Source organism: Phocoena sinus, chromosome 11 (genome assembly GCF_008692025.1).
Source record: "Phocoena sinus isolate mPhoSin1 chromosome 11, mPhoSin1.pri, whole genome shotgun sequence".
Taxonomy (NCBI): Eukaryota; Metazoa; Chordata; class Mammalia; order Artiodactyla; family Phocoenidae; genus Phocoena; species Phocoena sinus.
The window spans coordinates 25,718,114-25,745,703 of NC_045773.1; the positions used below are offsets into that span (position 1 = coordinate 25,718,114).

General features: G+C 45.0%; 1 protein-coding gene across 4 annotated transcripts in view; it reads left to right on the forward strand.

The window, feature by feature from the left end:
* Positions 1-27,590, forward strand: part of PRICKLE2 (prickle planar cell polarity protein 2) — a 343,030-nt gene that overhangs the window by 177,574 nt on the left and 137,866 nt on the right. Inside the window, exon 1 of one of the 4 annotated variants that reach the window (XM_032647664.1) lies at positions 5,826-6,234. The exons of the other annotated variants lie outside the window; for them this stretch is intronic. The gene's annotated coding sequence lies outside the window, so the exon portion shown is untranslated. Of the gene's footprint in view, positions 1-5,825; positions 6,235-27,590 lie in introns of those variants that run through there. 4 annotated transcript variants of the gene reach the window in all.

Genomic DNA, 27,590 nt, shown 5'->3' on the forward strand with positions numbered 1-27,590 from the left:
CAAGGACGTGTCCTTCCCCAAACACTTGTCCACATGCTCCAGCCACAATGGCCCTTCACACCCAAGTTCCTGCCTGCCTCTGGGCCTTTGCACTTGCTCTTCTTCCTGCTTGGAATGTGCTTCTCCTAGAACTTTGCCTGGCTGGCAGCTTCTCATCATTGACATCCTTAGCTTAAATGTCATTCTGCCAAGAGGACTTCCTGCCCAGCTTTGCGTCACCAAGCCCCGCCCCCCTCCCCACACACCATGTTACTTTTTGTCCAGAGCATTTCTCAAGATATAAAAGATTTGTTTTTCAATGTGACAAGTGTCTACCACTCCCTCCTAGTCCCTGAAGGGCAGGGACTATGTTGTTCAACTCCCATCCTCAGTGTACAGTTCCTGCCACCTAGTTGGGGCTGACTGAGCTGACTGACGGTGACCTAGCTCAGTTCTGACATAGGAACTGCAAGAAAATTGTTACTTAATATAAATTTTTAAATTATTTTTACCACTCTCCTCCTTTTCTCAACTCCCTCCTCCTTTTGGCGGGATGGAACGACTAAAAACCCTCATGGCCTCACTAAATCCCCGTACTTATTGTTTTTGACCTTCAGCTGTTTTTTTTTTTTTAATTATAAAACAAGGTCAGTGATAGTTGCCCCTTGCAGAGGTTTGTACGCCCCTCGGAGGAAGGTGTTCTTGCAGTAGGAGTGAGGCATTCATGGTTCCTCACCTTTGAAAATTACACCCCCAACTAATGGTTTTCTTTGAAGACCCTGAGCTTCTGAACTTTCCTGCCAGGGAAGTCTAATCAGGCGCAGCTGCTGCTCTGGGATTTGACTTCGGATGCAAAGATTTTTAAGATCAACTGCAACTTCCATGAATGGCTTTGGAGCTCAAAAGGCAGTAAACACATATATATTTTAATTGGTTGGAGAAAATTCTGCCAAGAGAACAAAGGTTAGACTGCATGTAGAGTGCCCCAAACCCTCCCCTCCCTGCTCCCAAAGGCTCTCATCCAGTATCATTGCTGGAGTTCTCTTTTAAAAATCAGAGCAAAGGATTGTACGTTCTAGAAATGGCAAGAAAATCAACAAATGTCGGTGGCGATGAGGTTGTCCTTCCTGGGCAGGAAGAAAATAACACTCATTTCTGAAATCTCATAAGCCACGGTTTATTTATTTGAACTGTCTATTGAGTTACTAGAACAGAAATAGTACACAGGTTTTATTGGCCTAGAGCTCTGGTTAAGGAGGACTAGGGGGCCCTTTCAGAGCTCGGGGGAGTGTGCTGTGATTGATTAGCAATGTCTGCCATGGGCAAGAACCATCTCTGGTGTTATACATAAAGAATTAGAAATTGTTAGATCTCGAAGTCCCCACGGAGATCATCCAGTCTAACTCTTGATCTGATAACTACTATGCTGTGTTTGGGGGGGACTTTAAAAAATAATCATGAGCTTGGCAAAGTAACACCTCTTAAATTTTTAGACCTTTGTCCCCTCGTGGGTCTCAGCAGTGTTTTCAGCATGGCATACTGCGGCACTTTCCTGGACTGGTCAGTGGGATCTTCCAGTTAAGACTTCCTACCATACCGCCTTCTCAAAGACGCATAAGACACAGTAAACTCATAAAATGTTCCGAGACGTCCAACTGTAAAGAAAACTGTCTAACATTAGTTCCCAAACCTGTATGATCCCACGATGCTTCTCAGGGACACTCGTGTGGCCATCTTGTAGAACATTGTTTACATGATGCTGTACGATGTTTAGCTGATGGAAAGTGTATTTGTTTCCTGTGGCTGCTTTACCAAATTGCCATAAACTGGATGGCTTAAAGCAACAGAAATTTATCCTCTCACAGTTCTGGAGGCCAGAAGTTTGAAGGCCATAGGTGTTGGCAGGGCCATACTTCCTCCAGAGGCTCAGAGAGAATTCATGCCTTGCCTCTTCCAGTTTCTGGTGGCCGCCAGCAGTCCTTGGTGTTCCTTGGTTTGTGGCCACATCACTGTAATATCTGCCTCCATCTTTACATTGTCTTATCTGTGCGTGTGTCACATCTCTGTCTCTCTGCCTTTCTCTAGTGAGGACACTTACACAATGACACTTAGGACCCACTCGGATAAGTCAGGATAATTTTCTCCTTTCAAAATCCTAATTTAATTATATCTGCAAGGAGCCTTTTCCCAAATAAGGTAGCATTCACAGGTTCCAGGACTTAGGACATTGACATATCTTTAGGCGGACATTTTTTAACCACCCAGAGGCATATTGACTCAAAAGTCAGGAGGCCTGGATCAAGTTCTCACTTTGCCAAGCGCTCTCCCCAACCTGCACGCCAGCCACATGCTTAAATCAGGGGTCAGGGCGCATGTCTTTACCCCTCAGAACCTCAGTTTCCTCAACTATAAAATGGGATGTCATTGCCCATACTTCATAGGGTTATTGTAGAGATTAAATGCGATAATACTTGCAAAGTGCTTAGCACAGGTGAGCACTGAATGTCTATTAGCTTATTACTATAATTATATATTTTTACTATTGTTACAGCTACTACCACTATTATCATGTCCTTTCTCTTTGAACCTTCTCGTCAAATGAAGTTATATGGGTGCCTCATCCCCAGAATATCTAGGGCTCCTTTCAAGACTGGCAAACTGTGGTTCCCCATCTGTCAAAGGCCAAGTTATATTTCTTGAGTCTTTTCAGGTGAACATATCTGATGCTTATAAAGTGAACGCACACATGTTCCCAGCATACAGATTAAGAATAAAATGTCACCAGTGCCACAGCGGCCCTTCTGCCCCCCTCTTACCAGTGATCACTACCCTTACTTCTAGCGTGGTAGGTTTTGCCTGTTTTTATACTTGCCGTAAATGGAATCATAGTCTTTTTGTACCTGGGATTTTTCACTCAGCGTTCTGTTTGTGAGGTTCAATCATTCTGTTATAGATCATTCATTTTAATTGTTGTATAGTGTTCCATTGTTAAATAAATCCCAGTGTACCCATTCAATTTTCGGTGGGCATTTGGTTAGTTTTTAGTGAGCGGCTATTACAGAGAATGCTGTAACAGACATTCTAATACATCCTCCTGGGGAACATTTAATGCTGAGGCAAAATACGTGATACTTTTAATCAAAAACTCTCTCCCCCACCTCACATCCCAGTTGCCTGCTTCTGATTCTTTGCAACATGAAGGACTCATAACCAACGATCTTGGCTCATCTAAAGGCCCTTCCCTGGCCTACCCACCACCCTCCTAAGCCGTTGGTCAAGGCTCCCTTTCCTTGACGTGCTGACATCTTTTGAGCCTCCACACTTGCCAAAAGACTTTCCCCTTGGCCTGCCTTCCAGTGGGCTGAGCCGGATGTGGTAATCTGCAGGAGTCGACACCCAGCCAGAGACACAGCTCCGCCTCCCAGCGTCCCACTTGGTGCCACCACATTCATTTACTCACGCCCCTGTGCCAGTGCGCAGCCCTTGCTTCCCTGACTGCCTTCAGGAGAGACGTGATGCCCACAAGAGTCCCCTTCTTCCTCCGTCGGGGGCCTCCACTGCACTCATCCTGCACCCCCATTTCATAATCCCAAGCCTGGTATTTGTCACAGCCCAGACTCTTGTACAGATTAGAGTGTGTCCAACTGAGGGTCGGGGGCAGAAGGGTGGTGGAGGGAGCTGGCCCAGACTGGCAGAGCGACATGGGCACGAGCCAGAAACTTGGCGCTGTTGCCCCGAAAGGTTGGGAACTGGCGATTTCACTCAACCGTATAATTTTCCTTTTGTTGGAGAAGGTCGGGACTCATGTTTCCACTGCTCCTGGTGTTACATCCACGAGAAGCTCTTTCTAGATGCCCAGATTGAGTTTGGTCATGGCTGAAGCATTAGTGCCATGTGGTGAATGGTGGAGTCATATATGTGGCTTTGCCCAGGGTTCCGTTCATTTGTGTCAGATGGGCAGTTTACCCCTGTCAGATCTGGAGTTAGATGGGGAAATGTAGGATGGACAGTAGGCCCAGTTACAAAGACATTCCAGAGGGATCTAAATGAAATTAGACTTGCTCCTTTGTCTTACCCATTCTGTCCCTTTTTTGACTAGGTAATCTTAAAGATATGTGTCTGTGAGAGGTGGAGTGGGGAGGGAGGCATGGGAAACAGTACATTGTAAGTGTCTTTGTTAGACTCTCGTGTTTACTTTTTATTGCCTGGTGACCAAGAAGTAGGAAAGAAAGTGAAGATGCTTGGGAAGGCTGAGGTTGACTGGAAGATTTTTTTTTTTTATCTGTTCAAGTCAGCAAAGAATTAAGCCAGACTTTTTCTGTAGGGTTGTAATATCTCGCAAAGAGGAAGAAATAATGGAGTAACTTCAGTGCCAAGCTTTTTTGGAGATTTAATTATACTAATAGCTGTCATTTACTGAGCATTTTCTGTATGACTAGCAGTGTATTTGGGACTTTTCTGTACCATAGGTCAGCGGATGTTTTCTGTAAGGAGCCAGACAGTAAATATTTTAGATTTTGCAAGACGAGGCAAAATCGAGGACAGTATGTAGGTACTGATGTAATGAAAAAACAGATTTCGACAACATTTTTATTGAAAAAATTCAAAATATAATAATAATTGAGTATAACTCTTTCATAATACAGGTCTACTAATGAGAAGAATGGAATTCTTTTTTGAGGTGGTGGGGTTTAAGAGCTGTCATTTCCTATCATCAGATTGATTCAAACTGGTCATCTCTAAAAATCACTCTTAGCTCATGGGCCATCCAGAAACAGGTGGGGGGCTGCAGGCTGTAGTTTTATTTACGTCATTGCTGAGCTCTATTTATCAATAACAAATAGGCTGAGCTGCCCAGGACAGACAAAAACTCACCAGTGGCATAAATGAGTTGGGCATTTATTTCTCTCCCTGTAAAAGAAGTTTAGAGGAGGCTGTGTAGGGCTGGTCTGGCAGCTTCACTGAATCATAGTGACCCAGGTTTGTTTTTTCCAGCCCTGCCAATCTCAGGGTAAGTTTTCCCTTCCTCAGGGTCATTGCGTGGTCCCAGCTGCTGCCACCACATCTGTATTCCAGGCAGCAAGTCAAAAAGGAAGAAGCAGAGCACATCTCCTCTTTTTTTTTTTTTTTTTTAATCTTTTGGGGATTTTTTTTGAAGTATAGTTAATTTATAATGTGTTAGTTTCAATTGTACAGCAAAGTGATTTAGTTATACACACACACAAACGTGTGTGTGTGTGTGTGTGTGTATATATATATATATATATATATATATATATATATCCTTTTTCAGATTCCTTTCCATCATAGGTTATTACAAGATATGAGTATAGTTCCCTGGGCTATACAGTAGATCCTTGTTGGCTATCTATTTTATATATAGTAGTGTGTATATATTAATCCCAGACTCCTAATTTATCCCTCCCTACCCATCTACCCCTTTTTTTTTTTTTTTTTGCGGTACGCGGGCCTCTCACTGCTGTGGCCTCTCCCGTTGTGGAGCACAGGCTCCGGACGCGCAGGCTCAGCGGCCATGGCTCACGGGCCCAGCCGCTCCGCGGCATGTGGGATCTTCCCGGACCGAGGCACGAACCCGTGTCCGCTGCATCGGCAGCCGGACTCTCAACCACCGCGGCACCAGGGAAGCCCCCATCTACTCTTTTTGAAGGAGACTTCTCCAAGACCCACCCAATCCCACTACCATGTTCTTGGCCAGAATTTGGTCACATGACCACACAGCTCTGCACAAGAGGCTTGGAAATGTAGTATCTCTTCCAGCTGTTAATGTGCTTAGAGAACAGCTGGAATCCTCCTGAGGGGGCAGGAGAGAGGTTGGGATGAGTACCTAGAGTTCTCTGCCGCATGTAACAAGGGCAGAAAGTCAGCATTGGAGAGACGAGCATCTTCCCCAAGGCCTTGTGGGAGCAGACTGGGATATGAACCGGGTCTGCGCAGCCCCAAGGCCTCTTCTCCCTCTCCCTGCATCTGCCCTCAAGCCTTGTGGGGAGGTACACGTGCACAATAGTAGGAATGAGGTGACGGGTGATTTTTACTCTTGCTCCTTCCAGAGATGTTCCCAGGGTACCTGTAAGGAAGGATCATGCCCATCATCCTTCAGTGGAGAGCCCTGTGAAGGCTGGACCAGGGCCCGTGGCTGTGGTTGAAGCTGAAATTGGACCTCCTACCTTCCTCCCCCTAAACCTGAGTGCATATTTTGAGATGCTACCAAACCTTCTCTCCAGTTGCAGAGAACAGGTAACAAGAGCAGTGACCAGCTAGCTCAGGCACGCACGCAGAGAGGAAGGTGGCAGGCCTTGTCATAAGCTCACTGGCCTACCAAACTGCAAGAAAGGAAGGACGTGGGAGCAAGGAAACAGTGCCTGGGTATGTGGCCTTTTAAAGTGACCCTCCTCACTCCTATGGCTTAGCATTTAGCCAACCAGGTTCACAATTTCTTACGCTGAGTGAGAAGCTAGGTATGAAGTTTCAGATTCTTTCCACATACTACTTAAAGTACACTACATATTTTTACATATACATGTAGAAGGAATCTGAAACCTCATACCTGTGTGTCTGTATATACGTGTATGTATACATATGCAAATATGTGTATATGCACATATGTGTGATGCATAGATATGGATATGGTTACAGATATGGGTATCTAGCCATTAGAGAGCAATCGAGTGCTTGCCGAGTACCCAATCATTTCTCTCACCTAATGTCACAGTAGTCCTTTGGGGTACCATCATCACCTCCATTTTAAAGATAAGTAAATACAGTGTTGAGAGGTTTAAGTAATTTGCCCAGGACCACGCAGCTGGTGACCTAGGCATTTGGACTTGAGATTTCACTTTCAACTGTGCTGTTCCTGACTATAATACTGAAGTCACCCGGTGAGATAAAAGCTGTAAGAGCATTTTCAACAAAGCACATGGGATTACGAGGAAAGGAATGATTCATTTTGACTGGGGAGGGGTAGGGAAAGCTTCCCACAGGTGGTGACATTTGATCTGGGTTCCAAGAATGACTAGGGCCATATGGGTGGGAAGGATGAAGTCCACCGAGAAAAATTATTGTTGGCCAAAGATATTATATAAGCTACCGTAGTAATAATAACTAGCTGTGGTTGGTTAGGAGGTGAGAAATGGGATTCAGGGCCCTTCCTGTACACCTTCCTCTGCATTTTACCATCACCCTAGGAATAGCTGGTCCATATTCCTGAGGTGGCTTCTTGTCTCACTGTGTTTCAGGCTTGTCTCTCACACTAGGGGACTAGGGCAAAGCCTCTCGCCAGAAGATGACTTGCGCTGAGTTTTGATGGTCTGGTATGGAATGGTTTCTTCCTCTCCCTACTGTATTCATGACTCCAGTGTGTCTAAAGCCGCTGTGTGTTAGCGTAAAGGAATACAGCTCATCAATTAAAGAGGAGGTGGAAATAGGTCTTAGTAATGAGGCTCCTGCTTAATCGCGTCAGCAAGCTCAGGAGAGACCATTAAATATTTATTGAATTGTTGCATTAACATTTTCACCGTGGCTGCTGTGGACACTAGAACTCTCTGGAGAGTGCAGTTGTCTAATGTCAAGCCAGGGAAGGGAACGGTGGCTGCACCAAAGCCTACACCCCCGTGATCGCGAACCTCCATCCATCTTGGCCCTAAAGAGATGGTATTAATAATTGTCAGTTGCTCAAGGAGACTCTGTTGAAGGCGCAGAGAGTGAGAAGCCCAGGAGCTGTTCAGCAGGTGCCCTACCTTGAAACGCCTCCCATGAGACCAGCCAGCCTCACTGATGCACGTTCTAAGTTGCCCTTTGATTTTTTTCCAAGGCCACTGTTTGTTGAGAGTTTTGTTTATGACGAGTTTTTATTTATTTACTTTTTATTTTATTGGAGTGGAGTTGATTTACAATGTCACGTTAGTTTCAGGTACACAGCACAGTGGTTCACTTATACACACGTATATCTATTCTTCGTCAGATTATTTTCCCTTATCGGTTAGGTTATTACAAGATACTGAGTATAGTTAGTTTAACTGTGATAAACCATGGTAAGATGTAGGTCCTTGCTGCTTCTCTCCTCTCCTCCTCCTTAGTTGAAAGAACTCTTTAAACAGGGCTGTGTCCTGCTGGGTGAGAGACTGCAGACCGCATCAGCAGGTCCAGCATTTGCCCTGTGATCGCCTTCCAAATAAGGCATGCTGTAGGTGCTCCAGCCGCTGCTGCCGCGAGGTATTGAGCTGATCAAGGAGTCAATTATTATGCATTAAAAAGCAATTTGTCATCTAGTGTTGTGAACTCTTGTGTTATTTTTAGGCCAGTCTTTTAATTTATGTGGCATGCAAGGACAGGATTTCTCCCGTGAACTTCTGGAAGGTTCATGGAAGAATAACCAGGGTAGGGGGTGAAGCGACCAGTGGGGGTGGGTCTCTGAATAACTTTGCGATAATCCCATAAGTCAGTAGTGTGAAGCAAGGACTTCGGAGTCAAACAACAGTTCAGATCCCAGCTCTGCCACTTCTCATTTTTATGATGTTCGGTGGGTTACTTAGACTGCTGAAATCTCAATTTCTTTATCTATAAAGTGGATTAATTATACTATCTACCTCAACAAATGGCTGGGAGGAGAAAATGACATGATGCACTTAAAGCCATTTGCAGAATACTTGGTACATAGCAATCATTTAATAATTGGTAGCTGTTATTCTTATTTCTTGAACTTTTAACTTCAACCTAGAACTTTCTAGCCTTTGAACTTTCTGTAAGGCCGGATGGGAGATGGATCTTGAATAATTAAATTATGGAAATTCAGACCTAGAAAGTACCAAAAAGAGATCATCTAATCCAGGGGTTTGCAAACTGTGGCCCTCTGGCCAAATCCAGCCTGCAGCTGTTTTTGTAAATAAAGTTTTATTGGAACACATCCGTGCCCATTCATGTATGTATTGCCTGTGGCTCTTGCTACGCTGCAGGGACAGAGTTGAATAGTTGTGACAGAGACTCTATGGACTATGTGGCCCTCAAAGCCTAAAATATTTTTTCTCTCTGACCCTTTACTTAAAAAGTTGTTGACCCCTGATCTAATCCACTGAGGTTTTTAACCCCTGAGGAAACCAAGTCCCAGAGGAGGGCAAAGACTTACCGAGATAAACAGCCAACTCTCTAATGTAAATGCCCTGACTCCTGTGCCAGTTCTCCCCCGCATTATGCAGGCTGCCTTCTGGCTTGGTAAGGAAGGGGTAGGCGAAGCACAGAGAAAAGCTCGTGCCACCTGAAAACTATTGCAAAAGTGCACATGACCAGCAAGTAGACCAATTCTCTCATGGAGGAAACAGCTTCTTAGAGGTAAAGGATCGACACTGGGAAGATGCAGGATGGCACCCCCCCATCTGTTACTGTATCAGCTGAAGGGGTTCCAATCTCATGCTCAGTTTTCTCCAGCCAAAGCAACCAGTGGGTGGGGAGGGGGCGTACTTCCCACTGACCCCTCCAGCCTGTGGTTGAAGTGGGTGAGGCACAGTTGATGGTGACCAGGCATGAACCTTCCTGGGAGAGAAAGCTGGTGGAAGAGGCAACTTTTGGAGGCTTTTTTGCTTCAGAGTATCTCCACGGGGCTGATTGCCTCAGACTTTTCATTTTGTTAAGTTTCCTGCATGAAGCACTTCACTTAATCCTCCCAGCAACCTTAATAAGGTAGGAAACTGTTGATACCGTCCTTTTACAGAGGAGGAAGTGGAAGCTCAGAGTGATTAATAATTTGTTCAAGGTCACAGGGTCAGTGGTGGAGCCAGGCCTGATTGAGGTCTGCCAGATTCCAAAGAAAGGAAGGCACATACTGGGAGTGAGGGAAGAACGTTGGCTTGAGTACAGGCTATGCCTGTTGTTGTTATTATTATTGAGACCATCTTGGATTGACTCATGCATTCTTAAACTCTTTGCTATAATGTCTTCAGTGTGTTCTATTAAAATGTGAGTTCACCCATAGGAAGGTCTGACCAGACAGGCAATAAATCATGTCTGTGTGCAAAGTGGCAAGAGACCCCCATCCTTAGACAGTACAACAAGGCAGAGGGGTACGTCTGTCGTGCTTGGCAATGTGTCCCCAAAGCCTAGAACAGAGCCTGGCATGAATTAGGAGCTTAGAAAGCACTTGTGGAGTGTTGGAAAAACTAGACTTGCAGATGTGAAATGTTATTCGTTAGAATCACCAAATGAACACAACATTGTAAAGCAACTATACTCCAGTAAAAATTAATTAAAAAAAAATCACCAAATGTAACCGGGTTCCTGTGCAGCAAAGGAAAGCCTAACCTGGGTGAAGGGGCCCAGATGCAGACCCGGAAATGGAAAACTTCAGACTTGCCACTCAGGATTAGCGGCAACAGGTAACAGACACCCAGATGCGAGCAAGTCCCCATCTCTGATGGCTCCTCCTATTCTGCCCTGCGTGCAAAACAGACTCTGTGCCTCTTGACAGAAATGTTAGGGGGATCTTATGGCTGCTTTTCTCCCGCTAGAGAAGGAGCGCTGCATGTAGACTTGGAGGAAGTAAGGAATGCTGATGCTGGGGGAGCATTCCAGGCAGAGGGACCAGCACACACAGAGTGTGCCCGGTGTGTCAGGGAACTCCAAGGAGGATGGGGTTGGGGGCATGGGGCTGGAGCAGCGGTGGATGAGCCAGGGAAGGGGAGATGCCAGAGCATGTCAGACCTTGCCGACCTGGGAAGGGACGTGGGCTTTCACTGTGTGCTCCAGGGGAAGCCCATACTGGGCCTCACACTCTATGATAACTCAGGCCTCTCTGGGTTGCAAAGTTCAGAGTCTCAAGTACAAGCCAAGAGGGAGTTTATTGGCCCGTGGAACTGGGAATTCTGAGGGGTGGTGCTTGTTTCAGGCACCACCGGATGGATGTTCTCACGCTGCATCGTGGTGGCTCTCTCTTCGCTTCATATCTGCTCTCCTGTGTATTGGCTTCATTCTTTCTGCCTGCTGCCAAAGATGACCACTGTCAGCTCCAGAACCAAGAAAGCAGTTTAACTCAGGAGCGGGGCTTTCTCACTTTTGCAGTGTCTTTATCAGCATCCTCCCCGCCAAAACAACCAAAATACTGAGGAGCCCTTGGCTTGATGACGTTCACGCTCATGGAGTAATCAGGAGAGGAGAGCAGTGTGGGCTGCTCTGGTTGGTCAGTCTGGGTCACGTGCCCCCTCCAGACAAGGAAAACTTGGCCTCTCCGTAGCCCAGTGATTCTCAAGCAGTGTGACCCTCTCTTCCTCACTCAGGGGACGTTAGTCAAAGCCTTACACATTTTTGATTTTCACCGTTTGGAGGAGGGGTGCCCCTGGCACCTAGTGGGTGGATGCCAGGGATACTGCCACATATCCTGCAGGACACAGGACCACCCCACGACAAAGAGTTATCCGGCCCAAAATATCAGTAGTGGAGAAACCAAAATATCCCCATGAGAATATAGTTCCCTAAGGCGAAGTGTAATGCAGACGTGGTAGTGGTCTGGCTCTTGTGGCCTTCCATAGTACTTGCTGATTGGTGACACCATGGTTGGGAGGTAAAACCAGTGTTTGCTTTGGTGGCAAAGGGAAGGGAAGCAGAATCGAACCCTGGTATTTGAAAGCCTGGGTTCCTTTCTACCTTTGCTTTTTAAAAGTCTTCAGGGGCTTCCCTGGTGGCGAAGTGGTTGAGAGTCCGGCTGCCGATGCAGGGGACACGGGTTCGTGCCCCGGTCCGGGAAGATCCCATATGCCGCGGAGCGGCCGGGCCCGTGAGCCATGGCCGCTGAGCCTGCGCGTCCAGAGCCTGTGCTCTGCAACGGGAGAGGCCACAGCAGTGAGAGGCCCGCGTACCGCAAAAAAAAAAAAGGTGTTCGGGCCTTGAGTAAGACATTAAGCTTTTGTCTTCTCTTCAGGAAAACAGGTAGGGAAAAACCCATCTCACCCGGGGGCCGGGAAGGTTGAAGTCAGAACTCCATGTCACGAGTTGTTCATTCTAGTAAAGAACCTGTGGTGTGCAGGGGGGCTTGCTACCATCAGTGTTGCACAAAACAGTCTCTGCCCTCAAGGAGCATCCATTATAATTTGGGTGATAGTAATATATTTAGTACAAGACTGCAAGTAGAAAAATATCCCCGAATAGAGGGGGGTGGGATTCGGATCTGTACAACAGAATTCAGATCTACACAGCTCTGTTCTAGGAGAAGAACAGAGTGGATGAGCTGTGGGGTTCAAGGAAAAGGGCTGTGTAGTCCTCAAGGCATTTACTGTATAACTTGCATGTGTTATCATGGTGTCTGTAGAGTCTGCTATTATTGTTTGATTCTGTTTCATAAGAGAGCCTAGCAGGATAAAAAATTTGCCACATTTTGCAGTATGGAATAGTGGGAGGGGGTAATGTTTTTGTTTTTGTTTTAAAGGAGTGATGGATGCATTATCCCGGTGAAGGGACGAGATTTTCCAGCTGGATTTGTCTCATTGGCTTTACCTCTCTCTTCTTTGATGTGAGTAGTGATTGATCTCTGGTTCAAGTCACCACTGGCCTGACAGCCAGAGAGGCTGACCTTCTGCTGTTTATGTGAAGCAGACTTTAATTATGAGCCTGAATGGTGCTGGTTTCCCCACACCCCCATGCTGGTTGCAGGTTAATTACATCTTCCTGGTCTTTTCTAATTAGAAACTTATTGGAGAAGAGAGACAATTTCCCTTTGGAGTTGACTGGCAAGTTTTTTGTCTTTTTCTTTTTTGCCTTATTATTTGCCATTTGGCTATTATTAAATGCTTTCATTGAAATGAATAAGGAAGATGGAAGAGGAGTTAGGTGAAACAGTGTTCTGCCAGGACAGATCATTAGCAAGAAGTTAGTGGGAATGACTCATGAAAATTAACTGATGTTGCATGAATTATTTCTAAGGTGAATTTTAATTTTCATCTGGTGAGAGGGTGGGCTGCCTTTTTAAAAAAAGTATTATGTGCACAGCTTTCTGTTGCTAACTTTTTCAGTGAGTAAAGTTCCAGTTACGTACGTTTTACAGAGGATGGTTGGGTTTTCAAATTTTAAGGATTGGGGTGTGCAGACCCTGGGAAGGCTGTCAGTTTTTCTGACCCAACTAAGGAACGAGGAGCTGATTTCTCAGTTGGTGACAGGCCGGTGAAAACCAGTCCAGACCCAAAGTCACTTTGATCTCAGAATGATTGTACACAGCCACTTGTGTTTGAGGCCCATCAGAAAATGAAATTGAATGCTGTAACTCCTAATCAAATTAATTGTCTTCATGAAGAATCAGTTGGAGTTGTCAGTATCCCACACCAGAAGGCCTATCTCATGTGAAGTCTTTGTAGCTCAATACATTGCTAAAGGAACTTTAGGGAGGAAGTAGCTCATTTTATCCTGTGTCACGCTCACGGCCCAGGTAACTTAAATTACGACCTACAGTACTTCCGTCTGTGCTCTCCTTCTTTTGAAATGGTGTCTTTTTTTTTTCTTATTTTATTTATTTTTGGCTGCGTTGGGTCTTCATTGCTGTGCTCGGGCTTTCTGTGGTTGCGGTGAGCAGGGGCTGCACTTTGTCGTGGTGCGCAGGCTTCTCATTGCAGTGGCTTCTCTTGTTGCGGAGCACGGGCTCTAGGCGCTTGGGCTTCAGTAGTTGTGGCATGCAGGCTCAGTACTTGTGGTTCGCGGGCTCTAGAGCACAGGTTCAGTAGTTGCGGCTCACCGGCTTAACTGCTCCACAGTATGTGGGATCTTCCCGGACCAGGGCTCGAATCTGTGTCCCCTGCATTGGCAGGCGGATTCTTAACCACTGCACCACCAGGGAAGTCTGAAATGGTGTCTTGTTAAGTAAGGGGAAAGAACTTTGTGTCTTGTAATTGCTGCAAAATTTTGCACAGCTAAACAATGGAATGAGAAGGATCCACCTACAATTAAAGCCTGACTCAGTTAGTTACAGATTATATACGATGCAAGACAAAAAGATTGTAAAATAAAACGTCTTTATTCTCTGAAGATAATAGTAATTTTAGAGCGTTGCTCTTTTTAAATCAGAATGCTTAAAGGTAATCTGTAGCCTTTAAATCACATGGCAAGGTAATATAAATAGGATGGTGCCACTTCAAAAATAAAACCTCACTTGTATCTTACGCACATTAAAATGCATGCATAGTAATAGCTGCAATTATTAAACTGTATTTTAGGAGCGTTCTGTTCAAATGAGAAAAAAATATGATATAGATAATTAAAATATATCATCTAATCGGGGAGCCTGGCCTGCCAGAGAAGGATTCTGTACTGGAAACTGACCAATCAAGAATCCTAGATTCTCGGTGCAACTCTGCCAGTTACTAGGAGCTAGCACTCTGGCTTTAGACTAGTCTCATGATCTGCTTTCAAGCTTTTCATCTACAAAATGAGAAGTTCAAATATGTGATGTCGAGTATATGATTTTTTTGAAAAATGGACTTCTGATTGAGCCGTGAAGACCTTCCTGTGAATAAGTATTGATAAGCTATGAATGAACCATGTGGACCGATCTTCCCCGCTCCTTCTCTGGCATTCCTCACTGTCTTAAGGGGCAGGGAAACCTGAGAAGTCTATGAAGGCACTTTCTATCTGGAACTTTATTGAAATGAAGGCAGGGGCATAGCATGGGAGATTGAGACCTCTGGCTGCGAACTGGGCTGAAGTCTCTAGGAATGCCTTTGCATTCCTCTCATGTTTAAGGATATAATTGAGTGGTCCTCAAAGTGGGATCCCCAGATCAGTAGCATCAGCTTTACTGGCACCTGGGAACTCCCTAGCAATGCAAATTCTCAGGCTCTGCCTACCCCAGACCCACTGACAAGCAAGAACTCTGGGGTTGGGGGCCTAGCAGTCTCTATTTAACAAGGCGGCCAGGTGATTCTGTTGCACGTTATAATTTTAGAACCAGTGAGTTCTAAAATTCTATAAGTTCTATAAGTTGAGCCTAGACCACAGGCCTCATCAAGTAGAGAAACCAGAAGATCAATAAGGGAGAAAAGAGAATTTTATTCTAATGTTAAATGGTGGAGGTGTAGGGGCTGTAGGTTGGGTCAGGGTTACCTGAGATACCTAAAGTCTTGTCCAACACCAGAGCTCTCTTTTTAATAGCATCGCTAAGATCCCTCAGATAAAGTTTTAGAATGACCATTATAGCAGTGAGGTTCTCCAAGGAAAAGGCGTGTACGCAGGAGGGGTTTTGGTTTTTTGTTTTTTTTATTGAAGTATAGTTGATTTACGGTGTTTCAGGTGTACAGCAGAGGGATTCAGCTATATATACATATTCTTTTCCAGATGCTTTTCCATTGTGGGTTATTAAAAGATATTGAATGTAGTTCCCAGTGCTCTGCAGTAGGTCCTTGTTGTTTATGTATTTTATATACAGTAGTATGTACCTGTTAATCCCAAATTCCTAATTTAATTAGGAATTAATTTCCCTTTCCCCGTTGGTAACCATAAGTTTGTTTTCTGTGTCTATGAGTCTATTTCTGTTTTGTAAATGAGTTCATTTGTATCATTTTTTTTTAGATTCCACATGTAAGTGATATAATACTTGTCTTTGACTAACTTCACTCAGTATAATAATCTTTAGGTCCATCCATGTTGCTGCAAATGGCATTATTTCATCCTTTTTTATGGCTGAGTAATATTCGCGAGTGCGTGCGTGCGTGTGTGTGTGTGTGTGTGTGTGTGTGTACCACTTCTTTATCCATTCATCTGTCGATGGACATTTAGGTTGCTTCCATATCTTGGCTATTAACAGTAGTGCCGCTATGAACATTGGGGTACGTGCATCTTTTCTAATTAGAGTATTGGTCTTTTCCAGATATATGCCCAGGAGTGGGATTGCTGGATCACATGGTGATTCTTTTTTTAGTTTTTTAAGAAACCTCCATACTGTTCTCCTTAGCGGCTGCACCAATTTACATTCCCACCAACAATGTAGGAGGGATTTTTGTTCTCTAATGATATTCAGGAGAACTCAGACCAATATGAAAAGTCCCAGTAAACTATCACTTAAAAGAGAAACTCATCTTTGCAGAAATACCACGTTTATTGGCAAAACGAGAACACATGGTTATTCAGATACCTGGTCCTTTCACCCCTGCTTTCTTCTGTGCCTGAGAGCTCTGAGGCCACATTTGGATTTCAAACCATAGAATCTTTGGCTGGAGAATGCTTAGCTGTCAGTTACAGTGAATTTGATGAACCTTTTTAGGAATCATCCATTGGAACCCAAAGAGGAATCTCCTCCATGCCTCCCTGCATTAAAATGATTGGCCTAGTTGAAGGAACAGTTACATCACCTTCTCGAAAACGCTGGAAGTGCTCAGTGCATCCGCCTGAAGTCTGCCTGGACACATAGCACCCCTTCATGGTTCTCAGTTTTCTTTTAAGATCTTCTGTTGTTATGAACGTGAACCCTCATTGCAAACAGAAGCAGCAGTCAATGTGTAAAACCTGAGTTTCTAAGTATTTTGAATGCACTGAGTACTTTGGATGCAGACAATTATGTATAGAATGGATAAACAACAAGATCCTACTGTATAGCATAGGGAACTATATTCAGTATCCTGTAATAAACCCTAATGGAAAATAATGGGAAAAAAAATTATATGTGTAATTGAATCACTTCGCTGTTAAGCAGACATTTTTATTGAAGTATAGCTGTAAATCAACCATCCTTCAATGAAAAAAAAAATTTTTTTTTCTAACTGGAAAGATGGTGGGAAGAGCTGAGAGCCACTAGCATTTATATAGCCTTGACTACAGAGATTTCTGATCCATTATTTGCCAGCTTTCCCAGATTGAGAAGCCCCGTATACCCCCAGAGGCAGCTTTGCTATTCTTCCTCATCTACCCATTTAATCCTTTTTGTTATGAAAACACTTGAAAATAGTAGAATTTTTGGCAGGACATTTTAAGGGATTAAAATTGAACCTTTTTTTTTTTTTTTTTTAAAGCGAGCTTTGGAAAATTGAAAGAAAATTTTCCAATGTCATCTGTCCAGTGAACACACAATTTTCCTTTCAGAAAACTTGGCTTGAAATTGTCCTATGCCTCTTACCCCGTATTAGTAATAATTTACCCATTGATACTAAATAGCTTAATTCCACATTCTTTAGGTTAAATTTCAATGTTGTAGCATACATTATTGATTACAAAAATAATTTATACTCATTGATCAAAATCTGACAGCCCAGTTTGGAAGGATTCAGTGTATACTGTTGTATGCTCTAACATACTGGTTGAGAACCACTGGTCTACGGACAACCTCAGTGTCCTCATATATGTGTATTATGTATGCAATTATATCTTTCTATTTTCTGTCTCTATCAAGCTGTGGTCTCTGAGTCAAGGACTGTGCCTTATCCTTCCTGTAATCCTGGTGACCAAATGAGGCTTAGATTATGCGAAATTGTGGTTTGTTGAAGGCATGAGTATACGCATGAGTATATCCATTCTCTCTCTCTCTCTCTCTCTCTCTCTCTCTCTCTCTCTCTCACACACACACACACACACACACACACACACACACACACACACACACCACCCATTCACTCTTTTTCTTCTGGGCTTGTCACTGTTTTTTCTTTCATCGTCATCACCTAGTGGCCAACATCAAAATGTCCAGCCCAGGTCCACTAAATCCAGGGTAATTAAATGTCAACCCCGGCCAGAGAAAGTTCCCTTCTAAATATGACTAGATAATTTTCCCCAACTTTTTCAAGTGAGAGACTAATTATTGCCTGACCACCTATACTACCTGACTCCCTCTGCCAGCTAGCTCATCTCATAAGTTCCCTTAAAATGACAAGGCACAAATAAGTATACAAATTGGAGCATATCGAGATGGTGTTTTTCCACTTGAACTGAGATCGCACAGTTTCTAGCTGTGGTTACCAAGTGGTGGAACAAACATTTTCACTGAGCAAAAATCAAACAGCATGAGGTATTCCACGACCGGGGTTGAATTCAGCAAAATATCAAGGCCAAAACACTGTAACTTCCAAAATGTTGGAAGGGTCTCTGTGAGCCACTGTTGGGATTTCATGCATTTAGCACTTCTTTTTCTCCTGTTTGTTGTTCATTTGTCTTTGATTGCCCCATCTAATGGATGGTAGGTACTTTCCTAAAAGACTTAACGTGTCCCCTTCCGTTATTTGGCTGCCACAAATGGGAATACTAACAATTGTAAGATAAAAGAACATGGGTAATTCAGAAAGAATATACTAGGGGCTCAAAGATACAATTTTATGGGGCAGGAATGATTAAAGGCATTGTGTGCTATATGATCAGGCCATCCAAGATGGCTGCTCTCTTGCTCTCTGTACATCCCCTGCTCTACCAGTCCCTGCCTCACCTATACCCTGCTCACCTGACTGACCTTCCCTCTTAATCACAGATCCTAATACATACTTGTCAGTTCCCCCCCCGTAACTGGTAACCTCCTGCCACGTCCTGCCTGCTGTGTGCCACACACACTGGGGTGTTGCTCTAGGGCCTGACGTGTAAGATCCCCCCATCCATTAAACCATTAACGTCTCTGTCGCTTACTGCAGGCTCTTTCTTCGGTCATGAGGCTGAGCCAGCACAAGGCTTGCAGGCTTGTGGGGTACAACCAAACCGTTGCCATGGCCAAAAATGTGTAATTTTTGAAGAAGTGGACTAGGTCCTGATCACATTTAATACCTCCTATTTTTGAGCCTCAGTTTACTCACCTATGAGCTGCGCTGACTCAGTTTGACACCTTCTGACATCCGTTTTTCTTTTCTTTTTTAACTTTCCTGGATTATAGTTGATTTACAATGTTGTATTAGTTTCACGTGTACAGCAAAGTGACTGAGTTATACGTATACATATATTCATTCTTTTTCAGATTCTTTTCTCATATAGGTTATCACAGAATATTGAGTAGAGTTCCCCGTGCTATATAGTAGGTCCTTGTTGGTTGTCTCTTTTATATGTAGTAGTCTGTGTATGTTCATCCCAAGCTCCTGATTTATCGCTTCCCCTCACGTTTCCCCTTTGGTAACCATGAGTTTGATTTCGAGATCTGTGAGTCTGTTTCTACTTTGTAAATAAATTCCTTTGTATCATTTTTAAAAATTAGATTCCACATGTGAGTGATATCATATGATATTTGTCTTTCTCTGTCTGACTTCACTTAGTACGGTAATCTCTAGGTCCATCCATACTGCTGTAAATGGCATTATTTCATCCTTTTTTATGGCTGAGTAATATTCCATTGTACATATGTACCACATCTTCTTTATGCATTCTTCTGTCAGTGGATATTTAGGTTGCTTCCATGTCTTGCCCTATTGTACAATAGTGCTGCAATGAACACTGGGGTGCCTGTATCTTTTCCAATTATGGTTTACTCTGGATATATGCCCAGGAGTGGGGTTGCTGGATCTTATGGTAGTTTTGTTTTTAGTTTTTTAAGGGACCACCATACTGTTCTCCATAGTGGTTGTACCTATTTACATTCCCACCAACAGTGTAGGAGGGTTCGCTTTTCTCCACCCCCTCTCCAGCATTTATTGTTTGTAGATTTTTTTGGTGATGGCCATTCTGACTGGTGTGCCACATGTGTTTTTCTTAATCGCAATACTAACAGCTGACATTATTGCACTATTACTGTGTCAGGCACTGAGCTAAGGGCTTCACCTGCATTTTGTCAGTTAATCCTCAGAATACTAGTATCGGCCCCCATTTTACACGGAAGGGTTCAAAGAGGTGGAATACTTCTTAGTTCACAGAACTAGTAAGTGGCAGATCTGAGATTCTGACTCAGGCATGTTTGATACCAGAATTGTGCTCTTTTTTTTTTTTTTTGCGGTACGCAGGCTTCTCACTGCTGTGGCCTCTCCCGTTGCGGAGCACAGGCTCCAGACGCGCAGGCTCAGCGGCCATGGCTCACGGGCCTAGCCGCTCCGTGGCATGTGGGATCTTCCCGGACCGGGGCACGAACCCGTGTCCCCTGCATCGGCAGGCGGACTCTCAACCACTGCGCCACCAGAGAAGCCCAGAATTTGTGCTCTGAAGCTCTACCTTCTATGGCCTCCAAAGAGGCAGTAGTAACTTGTTGCAGGGTAGGATTTCTAAACTACTAGACCAGTGGTTCCTTAAGGGGCCCCCAGAGGACATTTGGCAATGTCTGGAGACATTTTTAGTTATCACCATTGGGAAGAGGAGTGCTACTGGCATCAGGCGGATAGAAATCAGGGATGCTGACAAACACTGTACAGCATGGAGCACAGACCCTCACAACAGAGAATTATCTGGCACACACTAGACCCAGCCTAGGAACGTCCTCTTTACCACCTTTCACAGAAGGTAAATAAAAAGTGCCTATGCTCAATGGTTGGCATCCCTATTTTTATTTATTTATTTATTATTATTTTTTAAAATAAATTTATTTATATTTTTGGCTGTGTTGGGTCTTTGTTGCTACATGCAGATTTCTCTAGTTGCAGTAAGTGGGGGCTACACTTTGCTGCAGTGTGCAGGCTTCTCTTGTTGCAGAGCATGGGCTCTAGGCGCACAGGCTTCAGTAGTTGTGGCACACAAGCTTCAGTAGTTGTGGCACACAGGCTCTAGAGTGCCGGCTCAGTAGTTGTGGCGCACAGACTTAGTTGCTCCACTGCATGTGGGACCTTCCTGGACCAGGCCTTGAACCCGTGTCCCCCGCATTGACAGGCAGATGCTTCACCGCTGCGCCACCAGGGAAGCCCGGCATCCCTATTTTTAGAGTTGCGTACACAAGTGCATCTCAATACATGTCTGCATTTAAGAGGCACTGGCTTTGGTACAAGACAGACCTCAGTTCCAAACCCTATTCTGTCGCTTTCTGTTTTTCTTTAGGGCCATCGTTTACACTCTTAAATCTCATGTTTCTCATCCCTCAAATGGAAATATTCCTTCCCGATCTTGGGATGACTGGAACACAGTGAGTGCTTGGTTATTCATCCCAGCTATCTCTCATCATTGTCTCTTTCCTTTTATAAACACCTCAGTCAACCCGTGCTTTTACAGATGGCCAGGTATGCTCCTGGCTCCACCGTTAATGCTGGCAGGACCCACCGACTGTCATTCACAGACTGGTGCTCACTGTCTTAAACACACAGGAGATGGAGTAGGCAAAACACACCCAAAGAGAGAAGCAGCTGTAAAGTAACGGTGGCCTGGCCATGTGGGATTGAGGGAGGCAGAACAGTGGGAGGGAAAGAGTCCAGGAATCTTGGCCCCCTGCCAAGGTGTCGACTGAAGTGGACTCTTAGGGTTGGCTAGTTTTATTGTAGAATAAATTGTTGCTCTGTAATGTAAATGGAAAATTAGCTTGTGTAACCAATCAAAGAAATCTCTGTGATTCTTTGTGCAAACATTCCACTCAGATAAGGTGAAGATTTATGTATTTTCTTTCAAGAGACCTTTTCTGGAGTAGACAGGGTGGGGAAAGGGGTACAAGTTGAAGAAAGAGAGAGGGGCGGTTAAGTGGAGGAATTTCCTTGCTGGAAAGGCCCCTGAGAAAAATGCATAGTTAGAAGAACGCAGTACTGTGTTCGTGTAACTTGAGTTAAAATTAAAATGCAAGATTCCAGGTAGACTGCTGAGAGGGTGACATTAAATATGCCCTTTTCCTTCTTTAAGAAAAGATCATTATCGTCCTGTGCACATTGTTTATTTATTGGGGTTAGTGTGAGGATGAGAACAGGAGGAAGGAAAACTGAATGAGGGTAGAAGCCTCCAAATAAGACCTCTGATCCCTTATACTGCCTCTAGGAAAGAGAACAGAGGAATAGAAGTCACACCTGTTATTCTGAGCTTCCCAAAGAACCTTTAGCTGATCTGAGCAACATAATGTATGTGGAGGGATTTCTTTCCATGGTCTGTCATTCATAGGATGTGTGGCAAGTGATGAGAGGACCAATGCTGTGGAGTATTATCCATTTTGATTTAGGGAGGTGTTTAGATACCTGATGTAGGAGGAACAGAAAACAAAAATAAAAACAGAATCTTTCCCCCTGCTTGGCCAATCCTGAAGGCGTGATTCGGGCTGCTGACTATTAGGCTGTTTTTTGCTACTTTCCCGGGTGGTACTGCTGGCTTGTTGACACAGCAAACCTGAGAGGGAAGGAAGGGAAGGATGGTTTGTGCACTTGAGCACAGGAGGATCCTCTGAGCGGGCCACAGTCTGGCTCAAGTTATAGCTGCAAGGTCAGTCCTAGGGCTGGAGCCCCCATCCCCAAATTCTAAAGCAGGCTTCATACTATTGTGGTATTAAAGCCCTTGGAGAAAACTGAGATGTCCGGGCATCTCTGTAAAAATAAAGCACTGAAAGCCTGTGGGTGTTAAAATACACACACACACACACACACATATGTACATATGCACATGTATGTACAAATGCACATTTATGTCAATATAAGTAGATAAAGGAGAAAACGAGCAGGATAACATATGTGAACTGGCTCTGCCCTGGTATTTAGGAGAGAATCCGTGGGGACTGTGGAAAACTAGAGACGGTGTCCCCCGGGAAGAAGGCTGCCCATTCAGCTGTAGCTGATTGCTGCCTTTTGGGGACTTGAGCTCAGAACGGCCAGATCTTCTGAGTGCTGTTGTGTTTTTATTTTTACTTTTTAAGAGGAGCTGTTGTTCCAGATGTAGGGTTGGCTAACCACAACCGGCAGGCTAGATTCAGCCCAGCACCTGTTTGGATAAAGTTTTATTGGGACATAGCCACGCCCTTCTGCTTACAGGTTGTTAGCTTTCAGGCTGCAGCAGCAGCGTTGAATAGCTGTGCCAGAGTCACAGACCACAAGCCTAACATATATATTACTTGGCCCTTTTCAGTTTCCTGACCTCTGGTGTAGCCTCAGTAAAACCCTTATGTGGGCCACATTTTGTCTCCAGGCCTTCAGCTTGCCATCTTGGACCCTCAGAGGCCCCTTGTGTCTCATGCCCTTGTTCATCCCTTCTTCTTTTTGGCTCCCAACAGCAGTTCCTGGTGGTTACTTAGACCTCTGAGTCTTACACTTAAGCCTACTTGCAGAATCCCCTGGAGGGCTTGTAAAAATTGGGATGACCAAGTTCCACCTCTAGATTTAGTAGGTCTGGGCGGAGCCTGAGACTCTGCCTGGTCCCCAGGTTCCCTGGGGAAGCTGGTACTGCTAGTCCGGTGTCACACTTTGAGAACCAAGAACTCAGATGCGCCATGCTGTGTGGGAGGCCTCAGCATACCCACTCTATCAGGCAGGTGGCCGAGTTGGCCAAGGGAGAGGAATGAAGTCCATAGCACCCGTAGGACAGACTCACTGAGGCATTGCATGGCCCACACAGGGGCGTGAGGAATTCTCTGGATCCTCAGAGGCCTACAGAGTTGCTATGTTTCCTCAATTAGAAGAGCATCCAGGCCCTACTCCCTTAGATTGGAAAGAGACTCTCGCTGTATGGAGAGTGTTCATTAGCGGCAGACCTCGTTTGATTGCACTTCACTTTGTTGGACTTTGCAGATATTGTGTTTTTTTTACAAAGTGAAGTTTTGTGGCTACCTTGCCTGCAGCAAGTCTGTCAGTGCTATTTTTCCAAGAGCATTTGCTCACTTCAGGTCTCTGTGTGTCACATTTTGGTAAGTCTCGCAGTATTTCAAACATTTTCATTACTGTTACGTCTGTTATGGTGATCTGTGATCAGCGATCTTTGGTGTTAAACTATTGCAAAAAGATTATGACTCACTGAACGCTCAGATAATGAACATTTTTAAGCAATAGGTATTTTTTAATATGTACATTTTTTTTTTTAGAGATAATACACACTTAATAGACTACATGGGACTTCCCTGGTGGTCCAGTGGTAAAGAATCCACCTTCCAGTGCAGGGGACATGGGTTTGATCCCTGGTCGGGGAACTAAGATCCCACATGCCGCGGGGCAACTGAGCCCGCGCACCGCAATGAAAGGTCCCGTGTGCTGCAGCCAAGACCCAGCGCAGCCGAAAATAAAAGATAAATAAATATTTTTAAAAATAGACTACAGTATAGTGTAAACATAACTTTTACATGCATTGGGACACCAAAAAATTCATGTGACTCACTTTGTTGTGACATTCACTTTATTGAGGTGGTCTGGACCTGAACCTACAATATCGCCAAGGTGTGCCTGTATTTCCCGCGTCCCACAGCTCCATGAAGAGGGGCTGTAAGTGCCTCACCCTACATTCATGGCATTCATGACGAGCACGGGAACTTGCCCATTAGCCCTGGGGTACCTTGTTTTTCCAACTGCTCTCCTGGACCCAGTCAATCTCTTAGTGTTATGATCGCATCCCCCCATAACTGGCCCCGTTCAAGCGTCCCTTATATCCAGATGAACCCGAACCTAGGATGGATGGAATGGGAAGGGCAGATTCAGCTGGCTAAATGGAAGTTTCAAGAACAGCAATAAATAGGAGAAAAAGGAAATAGGTTCAGTAGTTAGATGAATGCTTGCAGTTACAGCGATTTTGACTTCTCCAAACCTCAGTTTCTTTACTTGTGATAAAGGACTATTGATATAACCTTGGAGGGTTGTCAGGAGGGTTCAGTGAGATGTTGTGTGTACAGTAAATGCTACTTACAAACCTGGCTTATAAATCTTTTCTCCACTCATGTCCCTACGGCTAGGGCTCCTCAGAGCAGTCACCTTGGAGATCCCAAAGGACTAGAGGCCTTTGGAGTGTCCATGGGTACCACTTGATGATTCTGATCTCTGCCAAAGGATCCCTCCAAGAAGCATCCCTGTTTTCTCGGGGCAGCTGTCTCCGGTCACTGGCTGACCCTGACCTTCTTTTATTCTTGGTGTTTCTGGTTGCCAGTAATGTGGCTCTCCTCCTTGGAGCTAGCTGCACCTCCTCTTCTGTGTATCTTCTTTTTGGCTGGGCTCCTACATCCCTTCCTTCCACAGCCGCCCCAGCTGTGAGGAGTTGAGCAGTGAAGACTGTGCCGTCCCCACCCCGTAGCAGAGCTCTGCATGTGCCATTTAAGGGAAGAGGAATGTGCTCCTGCCTGATGGGTCAGGGGCTGCTACCTCGGAGCAGGGGTGCTAAATAATTCACCACAGCAGCCTGCTCTGACATCCATCTGGGCCTGTCCCCTGGTGACCCCGAAGACACACCAGCAGGGTTCCTGCTTGCGCTGGTGTCGTGGGGAGTAGGCAGAATAAACAAGGCAACGGGCAAACCGCCCCGGCTGTCAGGGGCTCCACAGGCCTCTGAGTCAGGGAAGAATACAGGCGGGGGGGGGCAGGGGACTGATCCGCGGGTGCCGACCGCCACTCCAGTCGGAGGGCTTGGGACGGTGCCTCACCGTCCTGACTGTGGTATGTTTACACTCAGACTGCATTAACGTTTTTTAAGAACCTGCTCTGTGCTTTGGAAACTTTGCCTGTATTATTTCATATAGTCCAGAAAGTCCATGAGGCAGAGACTATTGGATGAGGCTCATGAGAAAAAGTGACTTGTCCCATTTCACGCCGCTAATAATAAGGCGCCGAGTCAGGCTTTGACCTTGGACACGTCCTGCCTGATACCCAGAGGTCCCTGGCCATTGGGAACGTTTCTCTCTCCTCCAGACACTGGCTCTCCTGGTGGTTCAGACTCATGTTAGGTCAGACACTACCCGCTTCTCTGAAGGGAAGCAGGTTACGGTGGATAAGTAAACCTCTTCCACCGCTTGTTCCCTCTGGAAGTTCGAGTTCGAGATGTTTTCTGTAGTTTGGACTCTGCCTTCGCCTGGTCCTCTGTCGAGCAAGATGGTGGCTGGAAGACAGAGTTCAGAATGATAGCCTTGTGCCAGGAACTTCCTCCCTGAGGGAAGGTGAGGGTCTTCAGACAGGATTTCCAGTTCTCCTCCAGGGCCTCGTTGAGCCTGGGACTTGAGTAATGGGAGCACAGGCCTGGAGGAGTAGCATGACGGATTAGAACAGAAGCAAACACTGGTGAGGCTTTTTCTCAGCCCAGCAGATCAGAAAGACTTAGTTCTGTAGCTCTAAGAAGGTAATTTTGCATGATACGTCCACGTGAACAGTCTACCTTCCTAGCCACTCTCTCATTAAATTCACAGATCACCCCAGTGTGATGGCTGAGCAGGTCTCTGATTTCTGTTTTACAGGTAATCATAATAGTACCTAACACTTACTGAGTGCTCCGGGTGTGTCTGACACTGTGCAAAACGCCTCGCAAAGATTGTTTGAACTCATACGAGAAGAAAGGATATTACAATCAGTTCTCGCCATTATTCACGTTTTTCAGAGGAGGCTTCTGAACAACAGAGAGGTTAAGTAACTTGCCCAGTGGCACACAGACCACAAGAGCCAGAGCCCGGAATCAGACACAGGCTTCCTGATTCCATTTCCAGGACTAGTTCCATTACAGCAGGACTTTTTTTCAAACCAGGATAAATTAGACGCCCTTTATAGCAAGCTATTTATAGATGTTAAAGAATATTTAAGATGAAAAAGAGCAGAGGTGGAATCCAGCACAGAGGGTTGAGGGATATGTATGCCATAGCTATACTTCTCACTCTTTCTTCTCCATCAGTCATCTGCCTGACAACAGTCACAGGTGTGACAGTCTCCCAGGGCTGTGATCAGCTTCTGAGGGAATTGCAAAACAATGTTATGTGGAAATATAGGACTGCAGTTATCCATAATTGTCTCGTGAATGACTCAGCCATGGCAATTTGTGGTCAGCCGTGGCATACATAAGATAGACTGCTGTTCGTGGGTATTCCATTCGTTCGACCCATATTTATTGAAGACCTACTGTGTGCCAGGCATTGTTCCAGGCTTTGAGGTTAGGGTGCTGACTGAAACTGACAAAACTCTGCCCCCCTCACCACAGCATGGGGCTTACGTTCTAGGGCTCTGTAGGGAATCAGAGCATAAAGCAACATAAACAAGTAAATCATATAGTGATTTAAGAGTGTTAAGTGCTGGACATTAACTTCAACATGGCAGTATGAGAAGCATGGCAAACCCTTTCAGTTAACCAGGGAAACAGTTGTCTGACTGCTGTAAATTACTTACTTAAAAAAAGCATTTATGGTTTTGAAAAATTATCCCAAGTGTATGCAACAAATGGAGAAACTGCTCTTCAAGAAAATCTATTCAATCTTGGTAAGAACAGAGAGTGTATTGGCATTTGAGCCACGACCCGCTCATCGGCCCTGTTCCCCCCCGACACAGATCAGTGTGATGGAAATTCTACTCTGGAAATACGCAGCCAAGCAGGTGGGGCTCCATCTCCACCTAGATCTCAGTCTAGGGCTATGGTTTCCCCCTGGGAGGGACAACCTCAAAGACTGGCAAACACCCTGCCTCCGCAAAGGAGCCGTACTTCAGTCAGATCAGACTGTGAAGCAATTTGTGCTTCGGGGTATTGTTGAAAACGGTAAGTAGAATAATCAACTAGCAGTTAGTGGAGGCTAATAGCTGGGTGTGAATCTGATAACTGTAGACCAGCCGGGTGCTCAGGGAGACTGTGCTCATGTCCTCTGAGGAGCAACCTCAGAGTCTGCACACTGCAGGGGAAACAGACTTCACTCAACT